The following is a 15,704-nucleotide window of genomic DNA, read 5'->3' on the forward strand; positions in this document are numbered from 1 at the left end:
GAGATGAAAAAGGTATGTATGGACTTGTCTAGCTCTGGGGGATGCGGTGGGTGGGCTAGGGTCCCAAAAAGTCAGCATGTTCCTTTAAGAAATAAGCAAGTTAAAGAAAAAGTAATAAATGAATGTACAAAAATGATCATAATTTTTATTGTTGTAATAGTAAACTATCAGAAAAAGTGGTCATAAATTGTTTTTTTAGATGTCACTGGGGCACATTTGCACCTAAAGGGTGCATAAGTACATCAGAGGTATACTGGTAGCAAATTTATAGATATTAGTTACTAACTAGTACATATTTTACAATCTTTTTATCTGGTACTGCCCCAGTGACAGCTTGGGAACATTTTTGGACCAATTTTTTTTTTGACAGTGTAAATAAATATTTGACTGAGAGTCATATAAAATTATACTGGATAAATTAAATTAATAAATACACTACTGATAGTTAAATTATAGTGCATTTTAGAGCCCGACCGATAAAGGAATTTGAAGGCCGATACTGATACAAATGTTTGTTTGTTTTAAAATACGATATATCGGCCGTTTTTTTTTTCAGAAACGCGCAATAAAACATTAACAGATTTCCCTAACATTAGTTATTTGTAGTTATTTATGACTTTTAACTAAAATAATATGATAATGCTTTTCAAAAAGAAACTTGTTTCTTTTATTGTCTCTTGACCAACTCACCATGAACTCACTTAACCGTTGTTCTCTCTGCCCAACTCTGGCTGGATCAGCAGGTTGCAGGATATGTGACGCGTTATACACAAGTGTTTCGTCCGTTTTTTTTTTTTTTCATTTATCGACCATTATGAATGCTGATACCGATAGTTTAAAAAAATGCCTAATATTGGCCTGCCGATATATCGGTCCGGCTCTAGTGCATTTCTGTCAAGATTTTCTTTTACACAATTACACAATTCCCCTTTTAACACAACAGCTAGGTTTGTTTACATGTGACCCAACCCAACATTTTAAAGTGTAGTTTATGTAGGAGTTGGCCTGTCTGTTGTTAAATCCGTGACTGTTTGTGCGCTAAATATACAGTACAGTAAACACACCTCTGCTTTTTCGTTTGAAGGATACTAAAGTAATGGCAGGCAGATCAATAGTGAGGGGGAGGAGCGTTGGATAAGTGTGTACTCAGACTGTAAATCAATAGGATACTGTTCCATTACTGCCTAACCGTTACTCATGCTTTCAAACACAATAACTTGCATCTGTGATGAATGCGCTAGGTGCTTATAAGCTATAAATACCCAATCACACTTTCTCATACAAGCAACTTTTTTCTTGTTGTGCACTCCTCACTGTCAGACTGTACATTCAGCTCAATTTAATCCATTAGCTGGGAATAGAAAAAGCAGCTTAAGCCAAGCAAAGCAACATGGGCACAAATAAGACTTGTGTTGGTGATCCTTTGGCTTACACAGCTCAGTTCATCAGCTAGACTCACCTTACAACACAGACAATAAATAAATAAACAGTATGCACTACCGGTCTCACAGAATAAGCTATTTGGTTATTCAAAGCCTAGAAATATTGCAAAGAAACCGGCCTGGCCTTTATTTTGTTGGGATCTAGTGACTTCTTTTGGCATCACGTGATTGCCCTTAATGTTCATAAAATTGCTGCAAGGGTGTTTATGTGGATGTATGTCACACAGTGTAAGAAAGGATGTGTTTATTTTTTACACATTTTTTGTGTTATGCGACTTAACACGTTATGTGTCATTTTAACACATATTTTAACATTTGTGCATGATGTGCATTTTGTGAATAACTTCATGCTGCATGAATACACTGAAAATAAAGTTATTAACTTAAAATAGTTGACACATTTTAACACAAATATTTTTAAGTTGAATTAACTAAAAAATTTGGCGCAACCATGTAACTTGCTTTTTCAACAAATCATTTTTACAGTGTATTAGATGTGCAGTCTGTGCCAACGTACTGATGAAAGAGATGGCACTCCCTGTTTATGTTTTTTAACCCATATGTTATACGAGTTTTGTTTCATTGTGTGTTTCAGGTATTGTTGTTGAGCTTTGAGGAAGTATTTTTCTTTGTGAAACGGATATGGGAGGGACTGAAGCTATGAACAGGAAACACACAAAAGCTTGGGTTAATGTTACCTACAGTATTTTAATACATGCAGTGCACAAAACGGTTTTATGCATTTTGGCTGTTCTTTTCCAACAACTACATTTTGGGGTCCTAATAAATGCAAACTTTTGTAAATGGTTTAGGGAAAACACCGTTATTATTTCCGTGTCAACTACAAAATGCAAATTTCTTTAAACTGTGATGTCATGCACATGCATAGTTTTATAATAGTTAAAACTAGTTGCATAAAGATGAGTAAGAATAGCGTTTTTGATCATGGTTTGCTATGCTCTGGTTTAAAATGCCTCAAGCCACTTCAGATCTTCAATCTTAAATAGAAACAGACACATTGGGTCTGATTCAGAGGTTTCCATGGACACAACAGAGCTAAAAATCAGATAGGAGAATAACATTAGTTTCCCCATTTACATTGAATCATTACCAGTCTAAGATCCAGCTTTAGTGTTTTGGTTCTCTGAGTTTTTCTCACATGCTCTTTTAAAAAAAACTGTTTCTAAGTATGCCCTGTATGCTATACACTTCTGCTTTGCTCTGGCATTTATTTTTTACTCTAAGGCCATCTCAACCTTTGCTCTTTTGGAGTAATTTTTACTTTTTACAAATTATTTGGTGTTACAATGCCACACAAACAACTAAAATAATAAAGTTAAAAAGTCAGAAGTCCCTCATAATGTGATGTTAGATGTGTGCGTGTGTGTGTTTTAGCTCAGGCATGGACCATTTCTGTATTTGCATGATTGTCCATTTCAGAAATGATTCATCATCGATCTCTTTAACATGGCACCAAATCTTCCTCAGTTGAGTCTGTTGAGCAGAACAGAAGAGGCGGATAGAGATACTGAGAAACTGGGAGCATGGGCCTTTTGTTTTCTGTCTTAAACGTCACATTCAGATCTGGAGCGCTGCCCTCAGTCCAGCACAAAGACTCTAATGGACCAAATGATGATGCTTTTCAAGTGCCTCTTGTGTCTAAACAACCATTCGAGCCCTTGAAGCTCACAGTAATAGCAGTTGAGTTGAATGTGGGATTCTCATAACAAAGTTCATCATTATTCCTCCTTATGTAGAAATAATTAGAGGATGAAAGGATTATGAACATGCAGTTCTTCTGAAACAGCAAGTTTATTGACCGTCCGCCTTCAATCTATGTACAAACCCTCTGATGTATACTGTACATTAAAATGGCAAGATTGCAAAGAGCTAATCTGATTTATGGAACTAAATCCATAATGTTGTTTGTTCGTCATTCTTCACAGAAACAAGTTTGTGTTTAAAATGCTGACGGGTTGATAAAAATAAGTGCTTTGGACAAAAAACACTTTGGGGTAGTTTACCGCACAGGGTTCAGATTCATTCAGGACTAGGCCCTAGTTATATTAGGATATTTAAGTAGTTTTTACAAAAAAAATACTGGTGTGCATCTTGAGATAAAACAATGGCACTGATATATAGAAATGTCAAGGTGTTTTTAAATGAAGACAGCTCAAACATTCATTTTAGTTTGGGTTTCCCTGTTCGAGAAACCATATACGTTTTTATATGTGCACAGGTCTTGAAAAACCTGCTAAATTTAGCAGATTGTACAAGTTAGGTTTAGTAGATCATTGTGGGTTTTATTGATATGCTATAATGGAAGCACAGTTTCAGTTCTTCTGCTTTAGACTGAGACGCCTCGTGCTCATGAGTCTATACGTACTTAAAATATAAACAAAACATTTGATGATGACCAAGTACTGGTCTGCTATATTACAGCTACCAAAGCATATCTCTTAATGTACTTTGTGTGTGTTCGTTTTGGTAGTCGGTGCATATACAGTACACTTGTTTAAACAAGATAAAGAGTTGTAAATGTGAGCCAATATGAAGCATTGTGTCGTAACTAATTTGACCTTGGATCACTTGATTATTTAGGCATGATCTCATAGTGAAACGTTTGACTGAGTTGACAAAAAAGAGCCTACAGACATGAAGTCTTAAAGGGTGTGCTTCATTATAAAAGGCATGATGCAATAAAGGAAGTATATGTCTTTTATAAGGTTGAAATGACTGTGGTGTGGTGTGGTGTGCAGGATTGCACGTAACCTTATTCCTTGCGGCCACATGACACGAGAACAGAAAAACCTGTTGTTTCATTTTGCTTCATAAACATTGGTTAACTGATACAAGTTGCATGTAGGTTACATTAGCTATGTTCAGAAAAATTTACTAATGACTAACGATATGCAAATTTAGTGAAATGAATGAACCAAAATAACACATCTATTTAGACTCATTTGATCAGACTATTGAAAGCAAAGGCAACCAAATTACATTTTAATTGCAAAACAACTTTTCATTGCCATGCATCTCATGTAAACATGATTATGTAATGTGATGTACATATTGTTTGAAATTTTATCATTAAACATATGGTTTCGTTAATTATTTTAAAATCTAGTAAACTATATATTGTGTTTACTGTATGTTTTATTCATGAAAGGACATTAAAATATACAACTGTAGGTATACAGTGAACTGTGTATTTACTAGCCTTGAATCCTTAACCTAACCTTAACCCAAGTCCTTGTATTTACCATAAAGCCTATACACTCTAAAAAACCTACAAAAGTTGTCACTGGGGCCCTTGTACATAAAATACAGTGTACATCTCACACATGAGCACCAAAGCTGCCAAGGCTCTGACATGAAACATTAAGATTTGACATTAATGTGTCATTTCATTAGATGGCACCTATTGTCTGATTCACAATTTTACATTTCCTTTGGTGTGTAAATGTATATTAGTACATGTTAACTATATGCAAAAGGTAGGTACAAATCCCAAAGTAAACAATGACACGAGTTATCATTTCCAACGTAAATCTCTTTTCTTGGACTACAAGAAACACATGGATTGTAGGCAACAGTTTACTTCCTGGGATTGGTGATGTAGACAAGACCGACATTATCATAATTTCCCACGCTTTGGTCTCACAGTCCGTAAGTTAACTCCTGTTAGCAACCGAACCTTTCAAACATGGTATGGGGTGTCACGTTTCCGGCTGACGTCAGAGATATTCAGGCCAATCACAATGTTCAGATTAGCTGGCCAATCAGGGACACAGACCTTTTCAAATTCATGCGAGTGAATTCAGGAAGAGAGTGAAATCTGGAGCTACAAAAATATACGGAATGTGGAAAATAATGTGTTTTTTAACCATAAACCACGCGAACACATTATATTATACCAAATACACAAAATAACGTGTTTTTTTAGCAATGAAATGGGTGTTCAGCTGTCTCCATCACCAGTGTTGGGAGTAACGCATTACAAGTAACGTACATTACGTAATAATATTATTTTTCTGAAGTAACGAGTAAAGAATTACTTTATAAATGTGCACATTAATATTTAAGTTACTTTTTAAAAAAGTAATGCAAGTTACTTTTTTAGTTTAATTAATTTAATAAAAAAAATTACTGAATTAAACTGAACATAGTCACATTATGCACTCTAATTTCTGAATGAAAAAGTTTTATGTCATAAAAAACACCTGAAAGGCCTGAAAGAGATCAAGCCTCAGCCAAGAAAAAGTAACTAAAAAGTAACGTAAGCATTACTTTCCATGAAAAGTAACTAACACAATTAGTTACTTTTTTTGGGAGTAACTTAATATTATAATGCATTGCTTTTAAAAGTAACTTTCCCCAACACTGATCATCAATATGTGATTGAAGAAGTGGTCCCAGTTTCTTCTAGTGCTGATCTCCATCACTTCAGTCAAAGCACACATTTGTGCATTTGGCAGACAGACGCTTTAATAAAGGGATTTTCAAGGCATTAATAGTGTTGTATGATAAAATGTATCATACGAGACCCAGCAATGTTCAGAGTACCGCAATGCCAATATCCAAGAAAGTGTTAAATGCAGATGTTACTAATGCAGAAGTACAAGAACCGAGAAGTTCAGACAGATTTAGCCCAGGATCACATTGTGCTAACTGAATAAAGCATTGACAAGCTGTAGTAATGTTATTATAATATTTTTCCAACATAGCAACTTTCCAAAGCTCAAGGTTACATGGAACATTGGATCTTATGTTTGTATGCCTATATGGTTTGAATCATGAGCCATTGCACAGTGTGAGTCATGGGTTATGTGTTCAGTCCTTCCCTTGTTTACACATTTTTCCAAAACAGGTCTACAGACATCTGGAATGATCGAGATCGTCTCTCTCTGTGTGTGCTTATATTTCCTCATATTTGTGGAATGAATGAATCAAACGTTTTCATTTGTCTATATGGTACAGCAGTCACTTCCTGAAGTCTTCTGAATCTGTACAGCTTTGTGAATGTGTCGTCCAAGCAAAACTTACTTAAAACACGTATTTAAATAACACTGCTACAGCTGCTTTGATTATTAAAAACATGTTACCATGTCAGTGAAACCCTATTTTACTCTTTTCTGCATAAAATTATCTGACAATGTAAAGAACATTCTGTAAATATAACCTTGATATCTTTATAAAATCAAACATAGATGCTCCTAATCTAATCATAAGATTATGAGACTACAATATGGTCTTCATAGACAGGCTCACTCATACACATTCTTGTGGTGATGAGTTGTTTTTACCTCGTGATTTGATGATTAACAGTGGTGTGCGTAAAAAGAGAAAGAGTCAGGTTGCCCTCTTATGGACACATGTGGTAAAATAAACCACATCAACGTCACACTGTTTAACATGTAGTTCTGATGTAAGAACTAAATCGTTAGGTAGTTGTTTTCATTTAATATAGGCTTTATATTCAAAGATCCTTTGTATAGTGTTTTGCTTTATTATTAAGCAGATTTAGTTTCGCTAAAGCCAAACTTAAAGGGGACATTTCACAAGACTTTTTTAAGATGTTAAATAAACCATTGGTTTTCCTTGAGTACAAATGTGAAGTTTTAGCTCAAAATATAATTTATTATAGTAGCCTATGTTAAAATTGCCACTTTGTACATGTAGGTGTGAGCAAAAATGTGCCGTTTTGGGTGTGTCCTTTAAAATGCAAATGAGCTGATCTCTGCACTAAATGGCAGTGTCGTGGTTGGATAGTACAGATTAAGGGGCGGTATTATCCCCATTTGACATCACAAGCCAAATTCTAATGACCTATTTTTTCACATGCTTGCAGAGAATGGTTTACCAAAACTAAGTTACTGGGTTGATCTTTTTCACATTTTGTTGGTTGATAAAAGCACTGGACCCCCAATTATAGCACTTAAAGGGATAGTTCACTTTAAAATGAAAATTCTGTCATCATTTTTCATCCTTGTGTTGTTCTAAGTCTGTATGAATTTCTTTTTTCTGATGAAAACAAAAGAAGATATTTTGATAAATGATGGTTAACACACAGCTGATTGTGACCATAGACTTCCATAGTAGGAATAAAAAAATATGATGTAATTTAATGGGTACTGTCAACTGTGTGCTTACCATCATTTATTAAAATATTTTCTTCATCATTTATCACAATACTTCCAAATATTTTTTTCCTACTATGGAAGTCAATGGTCACTATCTGCGGAGTCTTCTTTTGTGTTCATCAGAAAAAAGAAATTCATACAGGTTTAGAACAACATGAGTATGAGTAAATGATGACAGAATTTTCATTTAAACATGGAAAAAGTCAGATTTTCATTATATGTCCCCTTTTTACGAAATGTCCAGACCCAAAATAAATTCAGAAATACATCATGAGGAATTCACAAGACCACTTTTACATGAATGTTTAATCGATTTCCATGGTAGTTGCTCAGAATTTGAATGTTTTGTTATTCAGGAGTGCTGCAGGCCATGTGTTGAATGTGGATTATTTCCAGCTGTTGATGTGGCAGCTGGCCTGAGAGCTGAATGAGATTCAATGCCTGTAGGAGATAACATAGAGGTGTGTCTTAAATACAGGCTAAATATGTTTAATAGGATTACAACACTTTAATGTTTTTTGGGTTAATGTGATACAAACTTATTTCACAGCACTTTTTGACTCATCTTGTAACTGTACTTCTAGGGATTCTCATATATTTGGGAACGGGAAGAGATTTTGGGAATGGGTTTTGCAGCTGTCTGATTCATATACTGTGAATGTCAGACTAAAGCTGCATTTAATCAGATAGTATAATCTAAAAACAAATGGCACCAAAAGTGGTTCTTTGCTCGTAATCATAAAAGAACCGTTTTTAGTGCCATAGCGCCGGTGAAGCACCTGTGTAGAATCACATAGTGCTATGTAGAACCATATGGGGGCCATATACAGTAGCACCACATATGGTTCTACATAGCACTATGTGATTCTACACAGGTGCTTCACCGGTGCTATATGGCACTAAAAACGGTTCTTTTATGATTACGAGCCAAGAACCACTTTTGGTGCATTCTAGATCCCCAGGTTACCCAACATAGACATAATAATTTGCTTACAACATAATAGACATCATTTCATTTACATATAATTATGTCTATGTTGGGTAACCTGAGGAAGGAAGTAAAAGGATGAGTTTCACTAATAAATTTCACAGCATTTTGTTTACATTTTGCGATGAATTCCTAATTTAATTCAGAGGTGTATAATACTTAAGTATTTTAGTTACATTTTCCAAGCATTTGTGCTTTATCAGAGTGTTTGTCTTGGGAAAAAATGTACTTTTCTTTACTAAAAAATGTTCACTACATTCTTAAGCATAGAATCATACTGTGTATTCAATATTGCAAATTAAAATTGATTTAATGCCTAATTACATAAAAATTGTGTACTTTTACTTTCCTGAGTAAAAGTAGCCTACGAAATTTTTTTTTACTTAAGTAAAAGTACAAAAAATTACTAGATGTTTAATGTTCTTAAAAATTAAATAAACCAAAAACTTGAAATGATGAAATGTAGTGGAGTAAAAATTATGATAATATGTTTTGGAATGTATGTTGTCCAAAGAAAAACACTAATAAAATACGAATAATTGAAAATTTACTTTAAGTAGAAAGTAAAAATACTTAAATACTATACAACTCTGATTTAATTTACAGCTTTGAACCTTAAAAGTGCATAACTCAAAGTTACTGTACCAAATGTATACATTTCTGTGCTTAAATGGTACTTTTGATGTCCTCAGGGCAACATTATGTTGACCCTGGGACAATATTTAAATCAACCAATCAGATTGTAGGGTTCAGTTATGGTTAGGATTGGGGTAGGTTTAGGTTTTATTTACAAAAATGTTGTCCTTGGGTCAACACAATATTTGTACTGAGGACAACAACCACTTGGCAACATCAGATGGAGCGTGTGTTTGCTGATAGCTCAACTGTGGTAGAGCATTATGCTAGCAGTGCTAATGTTTATGGGTTCGATTTTCAAAGAACAAATACTGATAAATGTATGTTACTTGATTGCAATGTAGATCACTTCAGATAAGAACATCTGCCAAATGCATAAATGCAAATGTTTTCATATAGTACCAACACTTACCAACCAATAATCTCTTGCATTAAAGCTATAACATAGTCATAACTATGGAAAATCAAAACTATGAATCAATGCTATGGATCTCACTTTATTGTTACTAGCGATTTATAAAAGATGAAGATAATTTTTTCTTTTCAAATTCAAATAATATGCTTTGTAAAATAGCCTACAGCTGTGAGAAGCCAAGCATAAATATTTTTTAAGGCAAACAAATTATCAGGACAGGACCTCCTACTTCCCCCCACTTTATGCACAAGTGTGATCTGAATCTAATGGGAATACTGTTGCATAACATGTTTATAATTGCCATCAGATCACGTGGATTAGAGGGAACAAAGCAAAACAATCACTGTTTTAATACACATGTAACAGCTAATGGAGGTGGGGGTTAAACTGGAACTCAAGGTTATCTGTGCAAGATGTGCCATTGTGAAAACAGTACAACAAATACAGTACAGTTTCTGTAGGGCTGTCTCCTCACATGGTCCCTCATGGTGTTGTACTTGAAACCAATTCCAATTTATTCTGGTGAACAAAACAGACTATTAAACTTTTTAACCACTGACATTTGAACCCTTTCATAGGGGACAGAATAACAACTTTTGCTTATGACTTTAATATAGTCGTGTAATGCCATCTGGTGGTCACTTAAATAACAAACAAGATTCATCTTCTGTATTGAGTGCCTGTGGCTTGGCATTGCATTAGGAGCGCAAAAGTTGTGGGTTTGATCCTAAGAAACACATGCCGACTTTGTATAAAAGGGTCGGCAAAATGTCTTTGTTGTGTTTATTTGATCAATATTATAATTATTGTATTGGTGATAATATGTGATTGTGTGTATTGTTACTACTGTGGAAATGTACATTTAAGGATCATTTTAAGATTAGCTGATTCTCTATCTTAGCAACAAGGTGATATACATTGCATTGTATATTTAGGGTGAGCACATCAAACCTTGCACGTGGATGTTATGTTGGTGACCATGATTCAATAAAGCTCGAGTCATCAGATAGATTTTGATATTTGAATGAGGGTGCAATTAAATTTTTTGCAAATAACTGGTCATTTGTTCAGTAATACATTTACAAAGCAATCCGAGGGTTTCTGCTGTATACCTGCATTTTTAAATATATATATTGAATTATCAAGCTTTTGTACAGGCTGACTTTACAGTCTTTTGACAGATGTGCCAAGGTTCAATAATGGTGTGCATCCATTTCATCTGCAAACCTAAATCTATTCTCACAGCACCTTCTTGTTACCATGGAAACAGGTTGAAAGATCCATGAAGGGCCATAATTAATACCCGAGCACAAGCATGTGTTATTTTCAGATCATCAACTTTATTTAACAATATAACTGTACACATGTAAAAATCAAACAACCCCACTGATCAAAGCATTCACATAAACTCAATGTGCTTTATTCAACAAGCATATTTCAGACAATACACACGCAGTAAACCTTTCACAGTCAACACAGCCTAAATGAGATTAATGCAACACATTTAGACAAACCTCACGGACCGGCACAAAAACACATTCTTCCACACATTTAGACAACTAAAAGCTTTCTGGTAAAACTGAGTTTCTTAACTATTCATTTATTCTGGTTTGTAGTTACCGAGCACGGTTTAAAAAGATAACAGGAGTTATAAACAAGAGGAGGCATGTATTAACTTTGGTATAAAATAAAGTGGACATTCTGATATACATTCTAAATCTTGCAGGTCTACTGTATATGCTGAGATTTTGGCATTGTGAAACAGGGGGAAGACGTTTTTAGCAAATTTGTCAAATGGGCTGGGTCAGTGATTTATACCTCATTGCAATTTTAACTGGATCTAAGACGAGCCATGTCACTATTACATGATGAAGTCTATAAAGACATGTGCAATGCTCATTACAGCAGGAATACAGCCTTATACATTTGAATGTGTTGTCAATGTCAACAGTAATAGTAACAGGAATAGTCTACTCATTTTCAATATCAAAATATGTTACTACCCTAACCAAGAACCGCTGATACATCCCTCCACCATCCGCGCGCGCGCACGCAAGCGCTGGAGCGCGCTGCGGCGCCCCGACAGCACCCAGCTTAGCCCCTTTCATTCAATGGTACCATTTAGAGATAAAGTTAGAAGTGACCAAACACATCAACGTTTTTCCTATTTAAGACGAGTAGTTATACGAGCAAGTTTGGTGGTACAAAATAAAACGTAGCGCTTTTCTAAGCGGATTTAAAAGAGGAACTATATTTTATGGCGTAATAGCACTTTTGGGAGTACTTCGACTCGCCTGAAAAGTCCGCTCCCCTTCTCACTCTCATAATGGGAGAGGGAGGGTGTTACTGCTCCGAGTCGAAGTACTCCCAAAAGTGCTATTACGCCATAAAATATAGTTTCTCTTTTAAATACGCTTAGAAAAGCGCTACGTTTTATTTTGTACCACCAAACTTGCTCGTATAACTACTCGTCTTAAATAGGAAAAACGTTGATGTGTTTGATCACTTCTAACTTTATCTCTAAATGGTACAATTGAATGAATGGGGCTAAGCTAAATGCTATCGAAGCGTCGCAGCGCGCTCCAGCACCCACGCGCACGCACACAGATGACAGAGGGATGCACCAACAACTCCCAGCCAAGGTAACAACATTTCAACACTGAAAATGAGTAGACCATTCCTTTAACACTGTAAGAAAAAAAGTGTTTAAAAATGGGCCCTAGCTGTCACTGGGGCGGTACCCTTTCAAACAGTACATTTTTGCACCAAAAGAGATCATGTTAGTACCTTGGAGGTACATATTTGTACCAAAGAGTACATATTAGTAAAGGTACAACACTAAAAAAAATAAAAATAAAAAAATAGTGCTATATAGTACTAAAAGCTGGTAATCATAGGGGAACCATCGTTAGCGTTATATGACACCTTTATTACACAGTACTTTAAAATGCTTGATTTTGATTGGCCAGTTGCAACATTCAAAGGTATGTTATTCTGAGTTATACCACGGCCCTGTTAAATGCTTTATTCTGATTGGTTAAGAAATGTTGATGTTGATTATATTTCTGTTAAAGGTGCAGTGTGTACATTCTAGCGGCATCTAGTGGTGATGTTGTGAATTGCAACCAACGGCTCGGTTCACTGCTCACCCCTCGCTTTTGAAACACATAGCTACGGTAGCCGTCACCGGACAAACATGTCATCGTCGGAGACAACTTAATAAAAAAAGTTTGGCCGTTAAGGGCTTCTGTAGAAACATGGTGGCACAAAATGGTGACTTCCATATAAGGGGACCCTCGTGTATGTAGATAAAAACGTCTCATTCTAAGGTAATAAACACATAACGGTTCATTATGAAAGGTCTTTATACACCCCTGATAATATAGTTTGTATATTATTTTGCATTTCTGTCAAGAGATACTTCTAAAAATTACACACTGCACCTTTAAGCACACCTAACATATCAAGTGTCTTAAAAAAACCACAGGAGCAATGTTTGTGGTAACCGTGGAATAAGAGGAATAATATGAATCAGTCCTTCGATTTATTTGAAAATAATGCACACACATGGTGTAATGGACTGGCTGAAACTGGCTAATGACACATGGCTGCAAATTATTTTGAAAGGTACAGTTTCATATTACACAAAAATGAAATAGAAATGTCTAAATTATTAAACCAAACTGTGTGTTTGTGACATTTGAACATCTTGTCTTAAACCGAAAGTAAACAGGTTTTCCTCTGCATTCTTTAAAAATAAGCTAATAAAAAATTTCAAATCAATATTTAAAGTTCCTTACCTTAATTATGATGTAAATTGCCGTATAATAAGCAGGATAATGCACAGGCAGCTGATTATCGCCGCAAAATAACTTATTTTGGGATAACAACCCACTGCATATACATTATCCCTTACATATAGCACCTCTGTAGAACCATAGGTGGTGCTATTTTCATGCTTTAGCGATAATGTATATTCAACATAGCACAATATGGTTCTACACAGGTGATGTTAAGCACTAAAAATAGTTCCCCTATAAAGTCAGTGAACCACTTTAAGTGCTATTTAGCAACATTTTTTAAGTGTATTGGTATCAAATGTATACCCATCTGTTCCTAAATCAAACATATAAGGACCTTTTTAAAGGGTACTGCCCCATTGATATCTTGGGACCATTTTTGACAGTGCAGAAAATTCATCCTGTAATACAATCAAGGTAACATTTATTCTTAAAAAAGAATCTGTAATCGATGGATTGTGGAGTATTATTCAATGGATTTGCAAATGTTATCATGACTCATACTGTACATTTGTCTTGCAAGAGACAAAAACATTAGTCTGTCTGGTGTATTTAGAGCCATGGAGGAATAAGGGATATCGGCAATAACATGGATTGACACTGCATAATACCCATCTTATGGTATAATGCCCATGTTAAACCTTACAAAATAATCTCAACCTAGATGCGAGTGCAATATGGCCATTATCATGGCAAAATGTTCAATCATACTGGAGTGAATGTTAAATTGTAACTCTGTGTATACATTATATAGGAGTGATCCTCAAAAGTGGTGCTGGTTGACTAAATGCATCACTCGATCCTGTTAAAAACAGTTTGACTTAGAAAAATTAGCAGCCAGAAGTGTTATATCCGGCAGTTTTCGGTATAACGCTGTCATCAGCAGTGCCAATGAAGTGATTTTAAACAGCATGCTCCCTCTGAACCATAACATATCGGTCGCTGTTAGACCACAGGCCTGCTGGGAGAAACTGCAGGCTTAAAATCTGTCACTGTGAGCCATTGCTTATAATAGCACATATATGTGGTGTCTCTAGTAGAGGTTCACAAAGCAACTAAACTACACCTACGCTTTTTAAGTGCTGCTGGAGTGTATTTTCACCTCGACTCACTGAAGGAGACACAAAGCCATCTAATGACAGATACTGGATTGATCTGTTATGACCACAACCTCTTTTCCTTCAGCTATCTCACTGCTTTCCTTTTGAGTTATTCGCTGCTGTCTATCTTATGCATACATTTTTTAGCACTCGTCATCACTTTCATCTTTACTGTTTCCTTGCAAACAGATAATAGTGTCTGATAACAGTGTTTGGTTTTGCTCCGAGTGCAACCTGTATTTTTTGACAATAATTAAACTGGATCTGCCCTTATTTAAAACAATTCAATTAAAAAATATACATTTTCAACATAGTGCAACACTATGAGCAGCGGGACAAGTTTGTGTCATAGTTTGGAATGCAAATATAATCAGGGTTTGAAGAAAATCGCTTTTTAACTTTCGTCCCGCATTACTTTCACCGTGGTTCTCCCCTATCAGATTTAGTTGTAATATGCCATTAAAAAATTGGACTTTCATATCTATGAAAAGATAAATGAAATTTGGAAATCATTTGATATTTATCTATAAAAAGATTATCGGTACCAGCCAATAACAACTCGACTCAAGTCAAAAAATGACTGATGATGCATTTGCTGTAATTAAACATGGCCCTGTCTGTATAATCCAGGCTAAAGTCTCATAATGTAACTATGCTAATACAGTATAGTTATTGTTATAGTTAAATGTGAACGACCCTTAGGAGCATTAAAGTTTGATTTCATTATGATTTCAATCTTTGACATGATCTTGCTCAGTCAGTATTAAAGATATCAAGGTTATGTTTTCACCAAATGCTCTTTACATTAAATATGGATGATTTTATGTAGCAAACAGTAAATCACAAAAATGACATCAGCTGGGTTTTCACAGACTGGGTCACAAATTGGACTGACATATGTCAAATATACAGTACTGTGCAAAAGTCTTAGGCCACCATGCTACCATTAGATTAGCTGTTTTTGCAATGTTACAGTGATCATATATAATTATTTCTCAGTCTCTTTATTAGAATAAAACCAGAAAATACAGGAAATGTGTATGTATTATTAAAAACACTATAAAAGTATAAGCTGAAGTGTTAAGTATTAGGGTAAACTCCCTTTCCACTTGAGCAATAGCAGGATCTCTTAAACCTAAATGAAATTAAATCCTAATTTCTAATTCTAATCGAATGACTT

This window comes from Misgurnus anguillicaudatus, chromosome 11 (assembly GCF_027580225.2).
Source record: "Misgurnus anguillicaudatus chromosome 11, ASM2758022v2, whole genome shotgun sequence".
Taxonomy (NCBI): Eukaryota; Metazoa; Chordata; class Actinopteri; order Cypriniformes; family Cobitidae; genus Misgurnus; species Misgurnus anguillicaudatus.